At 41.3% G+C, this 5,827-nt stretch overlaps 1 pseudogene; it reads left to right on the top strand.

Moving 5' to 3' along the window:
- The first annotated feature begins 2,857 nt into the window (after positions 1-2,857).
- Positions 2,858-4,633, top strand: LOC137944677 (protein KINESIN LIGHT CHAIN-RELATED 3-like; annotated as a pseudogene).
- Positions 4,634-5,827: the final 1,194 nt, after the last annotated feature.

Below are 5,827 nucleotides of genomic sequence, written 5' to 3'. Positions count from 1 at the left end.
GGGCATACAACCTAAACTCACTCGAGCAGACGCAGTCTCGGACGGGAAGAAAGGCCACGAGCCAGAAAATTTTTAAAAATCCTGAGCATGGGAATCAGACATTGGGGACCCTAAAAATCTGAAATCGGAGGGGTCTGCCAACAACTCGACAGTAATGGCGGATTTGGGTTCAACCTCCAGGTATCTTTGTGGGTCCCACTTGATCTTCAAATCTTCTATTTAATTCCAGCTCATGTTCCTTATCTCCTAGCTCGAGCCAATTTGTATGAGGGTGATATCTCTCGACCTCTTGGTGGGTCCCACCAACTCGTGTAGCCATGGTGGGTCCCACATTGTAACACTCCCACTCAAGCTGTGCTAAGAAAACATCGTAGATGCCCTGCTTGCTGTAGATGATGGACAAAGTTTTATGAGTGACTCATTTGGTGAGAATGTCTGAAACCTGGTTCTGTGAAGATACATGCTTAAGAGATAAGATGCCTGCAGTAAATTTTTCTCGTATAATTCTCTCATGGAAGATTGGATTTGATGTGATGTGTATTGTGGCTTGATTATCGCAATATAGGTTCATAGGAGCAACTTTGTAAAACCCCAATTCAGTAAGAAGATATCCGATCCATAGGATTTCTGTTACAATGTGGGACCCACCATGAGGACGTGGGACATCAAGAAGAGTCCTAGAGAATGTGGTTCACCAAGAAGAGTCCTCACCCAAAGCAAGCACGAGTTAAGGAATCATGAAGCACAAGCTGAATTGAGTTAGAAGACTTGAAGATCAAGTGGGACCTACAAATATCTCATGAGCAGGCACTCTTATCAAGATGCGCTAGGAGATCATGAGGGACCCACTAGGATAAAGCTATGAGCTGGCTTATCCCTTATATTCACATGAGTGAAGGACTCCTAGTTCAACTCAAGTTAGTCTTCTAGTAGTTTAGTTTGAATAAACTTATATTAAAGAGTTAGAGTTGGAATGTAATTAGGATAGAAAGACAAGTTGTATAAGGACTCTACCTCCTCCTCTACTATAAATAGAGGTGTTTTAATTCGGAATTAATCAAGTTACACATCTCATTCTCGAGTTACTCTCTCTCTCTCCCTTGCTTGGCGCAACCACTCTTTGCTCTTTTATTTTTTCTTCTCTTTAACCGAGAGCCCTTTTTCCTTTTCTCTTTCTTCTTTCTCTTGCTCAGAATTATGGAAAAGGAATCTTAAATTCAACACGGTATCAGAGAATTATATTTAGGATCCCTCGTCAAAGGAATGCTCTAGAGAAGTGATGATTAACACCACTCAAAGAAGGCTCTTTTATGAAGGAAGAACACAAGCCGAGAGATAAGTGTTCAAAATTATTATTTTTTATGCTACTGGTTTTCAAATTTTGAAGATGATTCAAGGATGAATATGTGAAGTCTTTCATCTTATTATGTTATGGATATTCATGCCTCTCTATCTAGAAGGAGCTATCAAAACAGTTTTATCGGTTTGAAAATTCTGTTTACCGAGACCAGTCCATTATCAGATTATGGAATTTTTTTGTTATGAACACAATAACATTATTATTTTATTGTTTTTATTTAATTTAATTTATTTTATTTAAGTTTAGGCCACATAGGTATTTTTGGAATATTTTATTTACAGGGGTATTTTTGGAATATTTTATTTACAAGGGTATTTTTGTGATATTTTATATTAAGCCCTAGCAGGGTGAACCCTATTTAAGGGGTAAGAGTAATGAGAAAGACAAGCATTGATTTTAGGTCAATTTTAGGTTAAACAGGCTTGGAACTTTACGAATTCTAGGGTTTTCAAGCTTCCCTTTGGCTTGATGTTCATTTCATCTCCATGTCTCCCTACGAATCCATGTGTCAGATCTGGGACTGTAACAACTTGGTATCAGAGCAGGGTAACACGGTAGAGATCAGCACCAATGAATTGCTTGAAGCGATCTTCAAAGTCCAGGCAGAGAATAATAGAAAATTTGCTGGATTGGAGGAGAGGTTCTCTAAATTGAATCTCGATATAGAGAGGTTGAATGAGAGGATGAACAACATAACAAGTCTAACGAGTGGAAGGAACACAATGTCGGCATAAAGCGGAGAGGAATACTCGTATAACAAAGGGGGAGATGAGGTTGCTTCAATAGAGAAACTCACTGCCGCAGTCGTTCGAGACGCTGCCTTGGAAGGGTAGGAGACGTAAGAAATCAGAGCGCCCTCTGTCTCTCCAATGGCGGTGAAATCCGAAATTGGGGAAACCAATCAGAAATCGAACTCCAAACTTCCAAAATTTGTCGACAGGGACCCGAGAAATCCAAAATCGGAAGGGTTTTCTGCTAACACCTCGTCGGTGTTGGACAAATTGGGTGAGACATCAAATCCGAAATCACACCAACAAGGCTCACGGAAAGCAAAACACCTTGACGACCAGGAGAAGGTAATATTTATGGCGCTTCTTCTGACCGGGATGTGCTTCCGATAGCACTCTGTCTCAGCAAATATCCAACCGGCAACGCCTCCAAGGGCTGTTGTTCGCCATCGGAGAAGGGGACGACTCCGTCGGACAAATTTTTGCTCCACCTCGCCCTCGACAGTCCAGCGGGGAACTACCATCAATGTTTTTTGGGGTAAGCTTCTAACATGGCCTCATTCGATATGTATAAGCTATTTTTCCATGGGGGTGAAGGGGCTACCAGGGGCTAAGCAACAACACCGTTGCTCGAATGTTTGGCCGGGAGGTTCTCTGTTCCATGAAGCAGAGAAACAATACCCAATTGAAGGTATTTGGGCTTGGGTGTATGTATTTTGAGAGGAAATTTTTCTGGGGATGCCGGGATTCATAGGAAAAATGTTATGTGGACTACTGAAAATTTTTTTAGGGGGCTATATTTTGCTGTTGATGAGCACAGTCACTGTGCGTGTAAAATGCCTGGAATTTTCATGGATGGTAAAAATGAAGATGGGGCTGTACATGCCGTGAACCCCACACTCAACGAAAATTCTTCTGTAAATAAGTTGACAAAGAGTACTCTTAGTCGTCACAGCCCTCGAAGCGAGGCAATTAATCTTCCTGAAGAAGCTTGTGTGGATACCTCAATTGAACGGTTGTATGATATCGTTTGTGACATGCACACCTTTGCTGATGGGTCCCCATCAAGGCCAAGTTTTGGATATGAGGGTGATGACTCAAGGATTGATTCTGAGTTATGCCATCTTGTTGGTGGAGATAGGTGGGTGTTAGAGATAATGGAAGAGGAGTCAGAGAAAGAGGAGCCCGTTGAAAAGAATGCAACTTCTAAAGAGGAAAATGACTCTCCAACTGCAAAGTCCGAGTAGACCCACTCTTCTGGTCATAAGTCCGTTTCTTCTGGACACTCTAGAGAACCATCTCTACTGCAGTTGGATGCTGAGCCATCAGTACAATCTGGTATAACGAGTAAAGGGTCCAATATAAAGCCTCCTACAGAGGTAAAGACTGATAAAAACGTAAGAAAATTGAGTTTTAGTGTTGCTTCCAACAACAAAGAAAAGAATGTTACCTTAGGAGCATCAAAATTATACAATGGAATTGCAGATCCAGCTGAAGTAGCACTCAACAACCCTGATCTTGGACCTTTCCTACTCAAGCATGCAAGAGATTTGATCTCCTCAAGAGATAATCCACAGAAGGCTCTGAATTTTGCTCTTCAAGCAGCAAAAACTTTTGAAAAATGTGTTGATGGGAAACCAAGCTTAGAGCTGGTGATGTGTTTGCATGTGGTAGCAGCACTATACAGCAGCTTGGGATAGTCCAGTCAGGCTATCCCCTATCTTGAGCACTCAATTGAAATTCCCAACTTGCATGAAGGTCGGGAGCATGCTCTTGCCAAATTTGTTGGACATATGTAATGGGGTGATACTCATTCAATGGTCGGCCAACTAGAAAATTTCATACAGTGTTACAAGATGGGCCTGAAAATCCAGAAGCAAGTATTGGGAGAAATGTATCTAAGTGTGGGGAAGACTTGCCATTATGTTGCTGAGGCCCTCCAAGCACTTTGGTTTGATGTAATAGGCAATATGGCTTCCATAGAAAAGGATGTAACTACAAATATTGAAGAGATAACAAGTCCTAAAAATATGGGGAAGCGCAATGCCATAAACTATAGTGTTGGCCACTAATGAAGCATCCATTACTTCAATAACTAACAAACAGAAAACAGTGGACGGGCTAGAGGCAGCTTTTGATCTTGTGGAGGGCAAAATGGCTGAAAGCACATCAGGAGTCCACCCAAACATTGGGATTGAAGTTCCCACTACAATGCAAAGTTTCTATTCAGGCAAGGGAGAATTAGAAGCAGATGTTGCTGAAAACAGTTGGTCTCCTATTGAGAAGGAGTTATACATGAAAGGAATTGAGATTGTTGGAAGAAATAGTTGCCTTATAGCTAGGAACTTACTACCTGGCTTGAGGAGCTGCATGGAGTTCTTCAGTTACATGTTTAATGATGCAGACGCTGCTTCAAACAGAACTCCCACATTGCCCAGCTTAATGTTGGACGACAAAGAAAAAAAAGAACTGGAGTATATGGAACAGGAAATACCAACAAGAACAAGATTCTTCTTTAGAAGGGGTAGAGCACGTAAAATCAAATACATTGGGAAGTCAGCTGATCATATGTCCATATGCAAAAGAATAGCTGATGGAAAACAATAGTCTTGTAGGCAGTTCACACCATGTGGCAGTCAGTTGATGTGTGGGAAGCAATGTCCATGTCTTCATAATGATACTTGCTGCGTTAAGTATTGTGGGTGTTCAAAGAGCAGCAACAACAGATTCAGAGGATGCCATTGTGCTAAGAGCCAATGGAGCAGTCGGCAGTGTCCATGCTTTGCAGTAGGACGGGAATGTGACCTTGCTATTTGTAGGAATTGCTGGGTTAGTTGTGGAGGTGGTTCGCTAGGTGAGCCACCGACATGAGGGGATGGCTACCAATGTGGAAATATGAAGCGTCTCTTAAAGTAACAACAAAGAATTTCATTAGGAAAATCTGATGTTGCAGGATGGGGAGCCTTCATAAAGAACCCTGTGAACAAAACTGATTATCTTGTAGCAATTGGAGGCAATCGAGCAACAGTGTCCTTCGATACTGTCACTGTTGGCACTGCTTGTGTCACTGTCCCTACAGGGAAGACATTAGCGCTGTCGTGCATAGGAGGCCGCACCTTCTCTGAGATTCCATTTACCTGCTACGGGGATGCTACTGGTTTATGTGGGACATTTAGTGAAGTCACTTGTGGGTCAGAGACTGCTCTCTCATATTGCTACTTCTATTGCAGTGAAGTTAGGGGTACCCCAACAATAGCTTCAAACTGCGAAATATTATGCCGCTCTATATTATGTACAACAACAGGTCCATGGATTGGACATGGCCTTGGATACGAAATTGCTAGCTTCATGAACACCAGCTTTGAAAAGTGGCCTGCAAGTATACATAAATCTGCTTTTTCTCACTACCTTCAAGCTTGAGGACAAGCTCGTTCTTCCAAGAGGGGTGTAATGTTATGAATACAATAACATTATTATTTTATTATTTTTATTTAATTTACTTTATTTTATTTCAGTTTAGGCCACATGGGTATTTTTGGAATATTTTATTTATAGGGGTATTTTTGGAATATTTTATTTATAGGGGTATTTTGTAATATTTTATATTAAACCTTAATAGGGTGAACCCTATTGAAGGGGTAAGAGTAATGAGAAAGACAAGCTTTGATTGTAGGTTAATTTTAGGTTAAACACGCTTGGAGCTCTACGAGTTCTAGGATTTCCAAGCTTCCCTTTGGCT

The sequence above is a fragment of the Aristolochia californica genome, unplaced genomic scaffold (genome assembly GCF_029961685.1).
Source record: "Aristolochia californica isolate CCGP_79_NKW_82.1479 unplaced genomic scaffold, dmAriCali1.0.hap1 SCAF_11, whole genome shotgun sequence".
In the NCBI taxonomy this organism is placed as follows: Eukaryota; Viridiplantae; Streptophyta; class Magnoliopsida; order Piperales; family Aristolochiaceae; genus Aristolochia; species Aristolochia californica.
Note: the sequence above shows the minus strand (reverse complement) of the source record. Positions and strands in the feature narration are given on the sequence as shown.